A 13,266-nucleotide genomic window follows, 5' to 3' on the forward strand; every position below is an offset into this window, starting at 1 on the left:
GATACACCTCCTTCTACAAAATACTGATTAAGTGGATTGATATACCTGCTTCTACCAAATATTGATTGAGGCCTGCGATACACCTGCTTCCACAAAACACTGATTAAGGGGTTTGATATGCCTGCTTCCACCAAATACTGATTAAGGCCTGCGAGATACCTGCTTCCACAAAATACTGATTAAGGGGATTGATATACCTACTTCTACAAAATACTGATTGAGGCCTGCGATACACCTGCTTCTACAAAACACAGATTAAGGTGTTTTATATAGCAGTTTACACCAAATACTGATTGAGGCCTGCGATACATCTTTTTCCACAAAATACTTATTAAGGGGTGTGATATAGCTGCTTTCACCAAATATTGATTAAGGCCTGTGATACACCTGCTTCCACAAAATACTGACTAAGGGGATTGGTATACCTGCTTCCACCAAATATTGATTGAGGCCTGCAATACACCTGCTTCCACAAAATACTGATTAAGGGGTTTGATATACCTGCTTCCAACAAATACTGATTGAGGCCTGCGATATACCTGCTTACATAAATACTGCTCTTCTCTAGGCACTTTGGCACAGGGTCATTTTGAAAATGACAGGCAGAGGAAGAGGCAGACCATTCCGAAAAAAGGTGGTAGGGGTCAGGCAGGTGCAACAGGCCGAAGCCTAAGTGGAAAGTTGGAGAAGGTGAGTTCAATTACTGTACGTCAAAGAACACACCAAAGTTGTTTGAGTGGCTCACTCAGCCTTCCACTTCTGAACCCTCCTCATCCTCTGTATCTGCACCCTCCTCACTCTCTGCTGTGTGCACACCCAAAGACACCACAGCCACTACTACCACCACCATAGCCCCTCTACTCGAGTTAGAGGAATTATTTTGCCATACATTTCCCGACCTTATCGATGTGCAGCCACTCTTGGCATCAGATGAGGAAGAGAAGGTAGTAATGACTGCCACTCAGTGGTCTGATGACAGTACCCAGATCAGTACCCAAGGAGGGTAGTCCCCGCTGTTGCTGCCTACTCCAAGATCTCTAATGTCAGTGGTGGTGAAGGTGACGATGATGAGGTGTCAATGGATGTCACGTGGGTGCCCACAAGACAGGAAGAGTAGGGGAGTTCAGAGGGAGAGACAGAGCAGCAGATAGGGAGGAGAAGCAGGCAAAATTTGCAGAACACAGGAGGCAAAAAGCAGACTGCAAATGTATCTGGAGCGAGCCATCCACCATGCACGGTCGCATCTTGTGCTCCCAGGACGCTGGCACATGGCTCCACAGTGTGGGCTTTTTTTAACGTGTCAGCTGCTGTCAATGCATAAGTTGCAGACGACCGCGTTAAGAAGGCACCTGGCTTCCCATCACCGAGCCCAGTGGGAGCAACGCTGTCAGAACCCACAAAGCCACACTCCTGGTGCTCCACATCCTGCTTCTCCTTCTCCTCTCCCCTCCCATTTGTCCACCACTCCCACCACTCCACCTTCCTCCGTGCCGTCGTCGCGTTCATCTGGCAGAAGGCAGGTGTCCGTGGCCCAAATGTCCGAACGTAAAAGTTGATGACGCCGGATACCCCTCTTGCTGCTGGCTTGTCGGAAATACTAGCCCGCCAACTACTGCCATATAAACTGGTGGACTCGGAAGGAAATATTTCTCCCAGAAGGGCATCCTAATGCTATATGGCCACATTCAGCGGCAAGTGAATATATCTCTGGCACACAGTGTTGGTGCCAAGATGCATCTGACCACAGACATGTGATCTAGCAAACATGGGCAGGGAAAGTACATAACTTTTACTGCCCACTGGGTAAACCTTCTCATGACCGTCAAGCATGTAACCTGTGGCACCTGTGTGGATTTGGTGTTACCGCCATGGATTGCATGCAAGCCTGCCTCTTCTTCTCCTCCTCCTATTCCATCCTCCGTCTCCTCCTCGGCTGACTCCTCCTTTTCCACTGCTACCACCTCTTCCGCTGCACTCTCCCCAAGCTCATCAGAACCTGTTCGACATGCCAGGTGAGACGTTGCCATGCTGTGCTGCAGCTGTTGTGCCTGGAAGCCAAAAGCCACACCGGTCCTGCACTGCTTTCAGATCTGCGGTCACAGGCCAATCAGTGGCTAACCCCGCTCAATTTGACAGTTGGTAAAGTGGTGTGTGACATTGGTGCCAATCTGCCGGACACACTGAAACAGGGAAAAATGACACATGTGCTGTGTATGGCACATGACCTGAACTTAGTAATGCAGTGATTTATTGCCAAATACCCCGGGGTCCCTAACATCTTGCAAGCAGGCCAGGAAAATCTCTGGCCATTTTTGAAGATCTTACAAGACCATGGCTCGCCTTGCTGATGTTCAGCGGCAACACCACCTGCCCGTTAGACGTTTGATTTGTGAAAGCCCGACACGCTGGAACTCCACCTTGTATATGCTTGATAAGCTGCTCCAACAGCAACGTGCTGTTAACGACTACCTGTACGAACTCTGCAGCAGGACAGGTTCTGGGGAGCTTGGTTTCTTTTCACCGCACCAGTGGCTGCTCATGCTCGACACATGCAGACTTCTGCGGCCATTTGATGAAATCACCAAACTGGTTAGTCACAGCGAAGGCACCATCAGTGACATTGTACCTTACACCTTCTTTCTGGAGCTTGCATTGCGTTGTGTCACTGATCAAGCTGTCGAGGAGCAGGAGCAGAAAGATGAGGAAGTTGCAATGCTGAATGAATTCCCCAAGACAGCAGGAGTCTGGAGAGGAGTCAGAGGAGGATGGTGGCTGGGGGGAGGAGGAGGAGCAAGAATAGCAGGCTATGAAGGGGACTGTAAAAGATTTGAGTTGCAGGCCTGCTGGTGAGCTGACCCTATAAAAAAAAAGTATTTTAATGCCTGCTAGTGAGCTGACCCTGTTCTTTTGAAAGACCGCAGGCACTAATGCCTGCAGCCTATCAGAGGCCGGCTCAGGCGGCTCAATGATGTCATTATCATCGCGCCGCCCGAACCAGGCAGCACACAGCAGGGGACACAGGCCGGAAGAGGCCTGCATCGCATAACTGCTGATGGAGGTAAGTATTAGTGTTTTTGTTTTGTTTTTCTTTGCGGGGGGAGCTGGCACTATGGGGAAGCTGGCATTTCTTACAGCCCCATTTTTCTTGGGGTGGCATTCTGGGGGCATTTATTTCTTGCCCATTTTGGGGGGGAACTATGGGGGCATTTCTTACTGGCACATTATGGGGGGCACTATGGGGGAGAGGAGCACTATGGGGCATCTGTTGGCACTATAGAGGCATTATTTGGGGGAACTATGGCGAAGTGGGGGCTCTAAAGGGGCCTTTTTTATTGGCACATTATGGGGGGCACTATGGCATCTGGTGGCACTAAAGGAGCAATTTTTACTGGCACATTATGGGAGGCATTATAGGGGAGAGTGGCACTATGGGGCATTATTTGGGGGCACTATGGGGGAGTGGAGCACTACTGGGGCATCTGGTGGCACTAAGAAGGGGCATTTTTTACTGGCACATTATGGGGGAGAGGAGCACTATAGGGGCATCTGCTGGGGCACTAAGAAGGGGCATTTTTTTACTGGCATATTATGGGGGACACTATGGGGAAGGGGGAGAGGAGCACTATGAGGGCATTTACTGGGGCACTATATAAGGGTATTTTATACTGGCATACATTATGGGGACATTAGCTCAACTGCAGGCACTAAGCGTGGGTATTTCATGTACTGTCATATTATAGGGAGAATGATTACCACTAGGAGATATTATGGGGAGTTTTACTACTACTGGGGGGCTATGAGGAACATGATTACTAGTATGGGCACTATATGGGCATTATTACTATTAAGTAGGCTCTGGCAGAGAATTATTTCTATTGGTGGGATTTTCGGGAGCACTGTTACTTTGAGGGGCACCCTGGCATAGTATCAGTTTAGCACAATTATTTTTGGAGGACATTATCTTGATACTATTATTGCCTGGGTGCATTTATTTTTTAGAGCACTGTGTGCCAATAATTTTTGAAGGGGACACTATCTGTGTGGTAGTAGTATTTCCAGGGGGACTGTTTCTGCAGTATAGTATTGGGGGTGGCAGGAAAGGGTGTTCAGAAGATGTGAAGATGATGGAAATGTGGGAAACTAATGTGTTTGTCAATCTCTGCAGAGACGGGAGATGGCTGAAAAATCATCATGGCAGTCTGATCTGAATGGAGAAGATGTGAAAAGAGAATGTCTACAACAAAGGTGACATCACTGGATGTAAGAGGTTTGTGGTGCAATGTAGGATAGGAGATGCTCCGTCTCATCCCCCTGCCATTTGCAGAAGGAGGATTCAGAGATGGGTGAGGACGACCAAAGGGGGGGTGGCAGATGGTGGGGGGGGGGGGGGGAACCACAAGCTCTGAGCAGTATCTGGGGATGGAGGAGAGCGGAAGAGCTTCCTGGCTGCAGTCTGCTGTTGTTTATTTTATAATATGAAGCAGCCAGGACAGGCCCTCCCCTCTCCATATGATGTGTAGAGACAGGCCTCAACAATAGAATTTCAGCTGCACAGTGTTTGTTGGGAGTGGCCTATTATATGTAGGAGGGGCTTTTAATAATGGGCGTGGCTAAAATGGGCCACTTGACTGGATTTGCCCCCCCAGGGCTAAGGCTGCCAGCCCTCGCCTGATTGGAAGACGGTCTTTAATACCCCTGAGGGCCACTTCGAGGACTTGGTCATGCCCTTTGGGTTGACTAATGCCCCGGCGGTGTTTGAGCACTTTATCAATGACATTTTTTATCATTTGGTGGGGAGGTTTTTTGTCATTTACCTCGATGACATGCTAATTTACTCGCCCGATATGTAAACTCATCAGGATCATTTAAGACAAGTATTACTGAGCCTCTGGGAGTATAAGTTATATGCTAAGTTTGAAAAATTGTGTTTTCTGTTCAGAAGCTGCAGTTCCTGGGTTACCTGCTATCTTTTCGTATGGATCCCAAAAAGGTCCGTGCAGTATTGGACTGGGATCGACCGGAGAATCAGAAAGCACTGATGCGGTTTTTGGGGTTTACTAATTACTATAGAAAATGTATCCTGAATTATTCTACTGTTGTCAAGCCTTTGACCGATATGACCAATAAAGGTGTGGATTTCTCAGTCTGGTCTGAAGAGGCATTACGTGCTTTTTTTGCAATAAAGAAATGTTTCGCTTCTGCTCCCATTCTGCTGCAACTTGATGTGTCTCAGCCTTTCATTGTGGAGGTAATGCGTCATAAGTGGGAGTTGGAGCAGTTTTGTTGCAGGGTCCATCTCCTGGCAAATGGCGCCCTTGTGCTTTTTTTTTTTTTTTTTTTTAACTCTTCTGCCCAAAGAAATTGTGATGTTGGTAATAGAGAGTTGCTGGCAATTAAATTGGCCTTTGAAGAATGGTATCATTGGTTAGAAGGAGCAATACTTCCCATTAAGGTAATTACTGATCATAAGAATCTGATCAGTAGCGGAAGATTCAAATCAATTTGAAAAAAATGGGCAAAAGATAAAAAAAAGTATGGCTGACAAGAGACATATGACTGGTCCGGACCTGTGTGTGGGTGATTTGGTGTGGTTGTCCACTAAGAACATTGAGTTGAAGGTACCCTCTTGGAAGTTGGGCCCAAGATTCATTGGTCCTTACAAAATCTCTCCCATTATTAATCCGGTTGCGTTTCGTCTCGAACATCCGCCGGCTTGGAAGATCCATAATGTGTTTCATAGGTCTTTGTTAAAAAGCTATATGGAACCTGCTGAACCATCTCCCTTGCCACCTCCTCCTGTCTTAGTAGATGGTAATCTGGATTTTCAGATCTCCAAAATAATTAACTTGTGCATTCTTCGTGGTTCCCATCAGTACCTCGTACATTGGAAGGGTTACGGTCCATAAGAAAGAATGTGGGTTACGGCAACTGATGTCAGTGCTAGTCACCTTCTGAAGGCTTTTCACAGGGCGCACCCGGATAAGGTCGGTCCTGGGTACCTGGAGGTCACCCGTAGAAGAGGGGGTACTGTCACTGCCTGCCCTGTGAGAGATCTGAGAAGATCAGATAGACTTGCAGCACGTGAGTCTATCTGACAGGTCTTTCTGTGTTTCCCTTCTGTTTGTAGTTGTGGGCAGGATCCCACCCTCTCCACAGGTTCTGTTCTTTAGCTGTTTAAGAGGCTCTGTTTAAGTCCCCCTCTTACTACTGACTTTGCAGTTGATATTTTCCTTCTGGAGTTCTATACAGGTTGTTTGTGGATCCTCTACTTCCCGCTCATCTCAAGCTAAGTCCTCCTGTTCTCCCCTTTGTGCGTGTGTTGCTTCTAGGTCTCAGGGAGATGCTGGTCCCTTCACGGTGGAAGGTGTTGGCTATCTCATTCCCCTCTCCCTAAGTTAGGGTTTTCTTCAGTGTCAGAAGGGCTTAGGTTCCAGACTATGAGTTTGTTCACCATCAGGACTTGCTCATACTGTCAGCAGTCAGGGAGAGGCTCAGGGATTGTTGGGAAGTTACCATTCCCTCCTCACTAGCTTTGGGGCTTAGTCTGTTTACCTGTTGCTGTTTGTTTACCTGGTGTTCCCCTTATCCCCATTTGCCATGAAATGTGTCTCATCATCATTCACCTCATTAAACTCTAATTGCCGTTCACCACCGTCATGTTCTTGTGACTGTGGATGCTCAAGATCTCATGTTCCTCTTCAAGCGTGCTTGGCGCGAGGGCCAAATCAAGTAATGGCGTGGAAAAGAGATCCTCAGAATATCAGAGCGTGGGATCACTTGTTTGGCCACACTGTAAATGGTGGGAGGAAGGAGGATTCGGGTGAGGATTGTGTATACCAGACTCTTGGCTACTGAGACTGGACTTGGTGGAAGACAGGGTGGTGCTTAACCGACTGGAAGTATTATCTGCTGCAATCCAACCAACCACCTGCTCGCACTGTGCTGACTTCTAGAGTGGTGTCCTGCGCCGCCCTGCAAACTGGGACATGAAGCTAGACATCTTGGATGATTGTTTTTCTTGTGCTCTGGCAGCAGGCACAGTTTCTCTGCACATAGGGCTACAGCCCCTGCACGCACCATCAGCATCACGGCCACTTTAACGTCACCTACTGCTCGCCTTCTTCATTTTAAATGTGATATATTCTTGGAAGTATGTCACACGTACAGTAGCGTAAGATTTGGAAGTGTATGTGCAAAAAAGTTTACAACAGTATTTGTGATGAAGAAATGTTATTCAGGATAGGTGCCACAGGTATTGTCACAGTTCGCTGTGTCTACAGAAAAACTGCACTGGATGTCACTGATATTTTAGGGATGTGCACACTTTAAACAGGAGATGTGGCGCGGATAATTTAACAGTCCGCAGCGGACACCGTCTACTGAGAAACCGCACTGGATGTCACTGATATTTTAGGGATGCGCACACTTTAAATAGGAGATGTGACACGGGTAATTTAACAGTCTGCAGCAGACACAGTCTATGGAAAAACTGACCTTGATGTCACTGAAATTTTAGGGATGCGCACTCTTTAGACAGGAGATGTGGCACGGATAATTTAACAGTCCGTAGCAGACACCGTCTACGGAAAATCTGCACTAGATGTCACTGATATGTTAGGGATGCACACCCTTTAGACAGGAGATGTGGCACGGATGTTTTAACAGTCCGCAGCGGACACCGTCTAGGGAAAAACTGCACTGGATGTCACTGATATTTTAGGGATGCGCACACTTTAAACAGGAGATGTGGCGCAGATAATTTAACTGTTCGCAGCGGCCTATTACATGGTATTTAGCGCAGGATGCGCTAAAAATATATATTGCTGTTGTCAAATACAATAGTCCTTAAAAGGAATTTTGGGTCTCTAAAAAGTATTTTATATAAAAATCTTCCTATTACACCCCCTACACTGTCTGTCCCTTCCTATGCACAGCTCTCCCCAACACTGAGCAATTTAACACAGGTTGCGCTACAAAAATATATTGCTGCTGTCACACATAATAGTCCTTACAATAATTTGTGGGTCTCTGAATCGTTTTTTGTACACATATAATATTCGATTACACTCCCTACACTCTCTGTCCATTCCTATACTCAGCCCTGACTTAGAATGAGCCGAACAAGAGTCATCGGGTGCTATATAGCACCCGATGACGTGTTACAGCCAGCCAATCACTATAATACCAATAGCAAACATGACTACTGGCATTACAGAGAGAACAGTACTTTCCTGCACATTTATTGGCTGTTTAGCAGCCGCAAAGCGTTCTGGCAGGAGACTCGAGTATTGCGCTCAAGCACATGCGGTACTCGGTCGAGTATCGCCATGTGCCGAGCATAGCGATGCTCGAGCCGAACTGGTATTCAGCCGATCATGCTCGCTCAACACTAGGAGCCTATACTCCACTGGCCTACAGTAAAATTGTTATTCAGTGGCCGCCTAATGTACCTCCAGCCACATAATCACTTGTTCTTTTCTGTCAGGAGAATGCATAATTTTTGGGTCCTGTACTCCACTGGACTACAATAAAATTGTTATTCAGTGACCACCTAATTTGACTCCAGCCACATAATCACTTGTTCTTTTCTGTCACCTGAATGCTTCATTTTTGGGGCCGCTACTGGCCTACAGTAAAATTGTTATTCAGTGACTGTCTAACATACCTATAGCCACATAATCACTTGTTCTTTTCTGTCAGGTGAATGCCTAATTGTTGGGGCCTGTACTGGCCTATAGCAAAATTGTTATTCAGTGACCGTCTAATGTACCTCCAGCCACATAATCACTTGTTCTTTTCTGTCAGGTGAATGCCTAATTTTTGGAGCCTTTACTGGCCTACAGTAAAATTGTTATCCAGTGACCGCCTAATGTACCTTCAGCCACATAATCACTTGTTCTTTTCTGTCAGGTGAATGCCTAATTTTTGGAGCCTGTATTGGCCTACAGTAAAATTGTTATCCAGTGACCGTCTAATATACCTCCAGCCGCATAATCACTTGTTCTTTTCTGTCAGATAAATGCCTAATTTTGTGGCCTATACTCCTCTGGCCTACAGTAAAATTAGTATTCCGTGACTGCCTCATGTACCTCTTGCCACATAATCACTTATACTTTTCTGCCAGGTGAATGCCTAATTTTTGGGGCCTGTAATGGCCTATAGTAAAGTTGTTATCCAGTGACTGTGTAATATACCTCCAGACACATAATCACTTGTTCTTTTTTGCAGGTGAATGCCTAATTTTTGTGGCCTCTACTGGCGAACAGTAAAATTGTTATCCAGTGCCCGCCCAATGTACCGCCAGCCAAATAATCACTTGTTCTTTTCTGTCAGGTTAATGCCTAATTTGTGGGGCCTGTACTCCACTGGCCTACAATAAAATTGTTATTCAGTGACCACCTAATGTACCTCTAAGCCACATAATCACTTGTTCTTTTCTGTCAGTTTAATGCCTAATTTTTGGGGCGGCTACTGGCCTACAGTAAAAATTTTATCCAGTGACCACCTAATGTACCTCCAGCCAAATAATCACTTGTTCTTTTCTCTCTGGCGAATGCCTAATGTTTGTGGCCTGTACTGGCCTATAGTACAGGCCACAAAAATTAGGCATTCACCTGACAGTAAAGAACAAGTGATTATGTGGCTGGAGGTACATTAGGTGGTCACTGAATAAAATTGTTATTCAGTGACCACCTAATATACCTCCAGCCACATAATCACTAGTTCTTTATTGTCAGGTGAATGCCTAATTTTTGTGGCCTGTACTGGCCTACGGTAAAATTGTTATCCAATGACTGCCTAATGTACCTCCAGCCACATAATCTTTTGTTCTTTTTATTCCAGTGAATGCCTAATTTTTGGGGCCTATACTCCACTGGCCTACAGTAAAATTGTTATCCAGTGACTGCCTAATATACCTCTCGTCACATAATCACTTGTCTGATACACCTCCAGCCAGATAATCACTTGTTATTTTCTGTCAGGTACTGGCCTACAGTAAAATTGTTATCCAATGACCGCCTAATGTACCTCCAGCCACATAATCTTTTTGTTCTTTTCATTCCAGTGAATGCCTAATTTTTGGGGCCTATACTCCACTAGCCTACAGTAAAACTGTTATTCAGCGACGCCTAATGAACCTCTTGCCCCTTAATCACTTGTACTTTTCTGCCAGGTGAATGCCTATTTTTTGGGGCCTGTAATTGCCTATAGTAAAATAGTTATCCAGTGACCGTCTAATATACCTCCAGACACATAATCACTTGTTCTTTTTTGTCAGGTGAATGCCTAATTTTTGGGGGCCTCTACCTGCCTACAGTAAAATTGTTATCCAGTGACCGCCTAATGTACCTCCAGCCACATAATCACTTGTTCTTTTCTGCATGGTGAATGCCTAATTTTTGGGGCCTATACTCCACTGGCCTACAGTAAAATTGTTATCCAGTGAGCACCTAATGTAATTCTTGCCACATAATCACTTGTACTTTTCTGCCAGGTGAATGCCTAATTTTCGGGCGCTGTGATGGCCTTTAGCAAAAATGTTATTCAGTGACCGTCTAATGTACCTTCAGCCACATAATTACTTGTTTTTTTCTGTCCGGTAAATGCCTAATTTTTGAGGACTGTACTCCAACAGTATGCAGTAAAATAGTTATCCAGTGACCGTCTAATATACCTCAAGCCAGATAATCACTTTTTCTTTTCTGTCAGGTGAATACCTAATTTTGGGGGCCTGTACTGACCTACAGTAAAAATGTTATCAAATAACCGCCTAATGTACCTCCAGCCACATAATCTTTTGTTCTTTTCTGTCCAGTGAATGTACTTTTTGTGGCCTATACTCCACTGTCCTACAGTAAAATTGTTATTCAGTGACTACCTAATGTTCCAGCCACATAATCACTTGTTCTTTTCTGTCAGGTGAATGCCTAATTTTAGGGGCATGTACTGGCCTATAGTAACATTGTTATCCAGTGACCATTTAATATACCTCTAGCAACATAATCACTTGTTCTTTTCTCTCAGATGAATGCCTAATTTTTGCGGCCTATACTCCACTGTCCTACAGTAAAATAGTTATCCAGTGCCCGTCTAATATACTTGCAGCCACATAACTACTTGTTATTTTCTATCCGGTGAATGCCTAATTTTGGGACCTGTACTGGCGAACAGTAAAATTGTTATTCAGTGACCACCTAATGTACCTCCAGCCACATAATCACTTGTTATTTTTTGTCAAATGAATGCCTAATGTTTGGGGCCTCTACCTGCCTACAGTAAAATTGTTATCCAGTGCCTCCTAATGTATCTCTAGCCACATAATCACTTGTTCTTTTTTGTACAGTGAACGCCTAATTTTTGGGGCCTATACCCACTGGCCTACAGTAAAATTGTTATTCATTGACTGCCTAATGTACCTCCAGCCACATAATCACTTTTTCTTTTCTGTCAGGTGATTTCCTAATTTTTGGGGCCTCTACTGGGCTCCACACCGGAGAGGGAGCGCGAGAAAGGGATAGCACATCCAAGGGAGATGAAATTTAATTGAGATCGAACGGAAAAGTGGGAGAAGTTATAAAAATTGAAGAAGCGAAGGAAAGGAGGCAATTACCCACTCCCGACTTGGGGAGGTAGTGACGATAAATAGCAATACAGGGCTCTTAAGATTCCCTGTTATTGGAATGATTATTAAAAAATTATAGGGAAGGTCACTGGGGTATTTAGGATTTGGAAACGTTAGACAGGAGAGGCCCTACTGCCACTTTGTGACATCCACGATCCATTTGGATATCTTTTCTATCCTAACATGTTGATCACGGTTATCGGCGAATAAGGGTTCCAGGCTGGAGAGGGAGCATGAGAAAGAGAAGCCACATCCAAGGGAGGTACATTTTCTTAAATTAAATATGATCGAGCGGAAAAGTGGGAAAAATTATTGATGCGCAAATGTGGGACAAGAATGTAATTCCCTGTCATCTATGCAGAGCAGGGGTTAGCAGGGTATAGTATACAAAATTGGTAAAATGTCACCTGACAATGTAACAAATTATTTTTTTTAAATTTATGTCCCTATCACCTAGGCAGAGCAGGGGTTTAATCACGACAAAAATGTCACCCAAGAATATAACAAATTAGTGAAATGTTTTTACCTGTCTACTAGGTATAGCATGGGCATATCACAGCCAAAAATTGCTGAATTTCACCCGAGAATGTAACAGACAAATTAGTGCAATTTGTTTACCTGTCTACTAGGTAGAGCAGGGGTATATCACACCCAACAAATTGGTGAATTTCACTTGAATATGTAACAGACCAATAAATGTTTTCTTTTTTACCTGTCTACTAGGTTTAGCAGTGGCATATCACACCAAAAAAATTGGTGAATTTTACGCGAATATGTAGCAGACAAATTTTTTTTTTTTTTTACCTGTCTACTAGGTATAGCATGGGTATATTATACCCAAATATTTGTTAATTTCACCCAAATATGTAACAGACAAATTAATGAAATTATTTTACCCGTCTACTAGGTATAGCAGTGGTATATCACACCCAAAAATTTATGAATTTCACCGGAAAATGTAACAGACAAATTAGTCAATATTGTTATTATCCAAAATACAACAATGAACAATTGAGCTGTAGTATAACAATGGCTGGTTAAGGCAGGTATACATATCTAATCTGCACAAGGTACAGACAGGTCCTGTGGGATCCATGCCTGGTTAATTTTAATGAACGTGAGCTTGTCCACATTGGCTGTGGACAGGCGGCTGCGCTTGTCTGTGATAATTACCCCTGCAGTGCTAAACACACGTTCAGACAATATACTGGCTGCAGGGCAGGCCAGCAGCACCTCCAAGGTGTAAAGGGCAAGCTCAGGCCATGTGCCCAATTTGGAGACCAAGAAGTTGAAGGGGGCAGACCAGTCATTCAGTATGTGTAGGTGTGTGCACACATACTGCTTGACCATGTTGCTGAAATGCTGCCTCCTGCTAAGACGTTACATATCAGCTGGTGGTGCTGGTTGTTGTGGCGTGCTGACAAAGCTTTTCTACATTTTGGCCATGCTAGCCCTGCCTTCTGAGGTGCTGGTGGTGCCCCAGCTGCATTGGCGACCTCTTCTCCTCCTGTCTTTGCCTTGTGATTCCACTGTGCCCCCGCTGCTATGTGGGAATGCCATGAGCAGTGCATCTACCAGCGTCTTACGATCACGCTCCAGTGATGGAATTAAGGATGGTACGTTGTCCTTGTAACAAGGATCCA

This window comes from Bufo gargarizans, chromosome 4 (assembly GCF_014858855.1).
Source record: "Bufo gargarizans isolate SCDJY-AF-19 chromosome 4, ASM1485885v1, whole genome shotgun sequence".
Classification (NCBI taxonomy): Eukaryota; Metazoa; Chordata; class Amphibia; order Anura; family Bufonidae; genus Bufo; species Bufo gargarizans.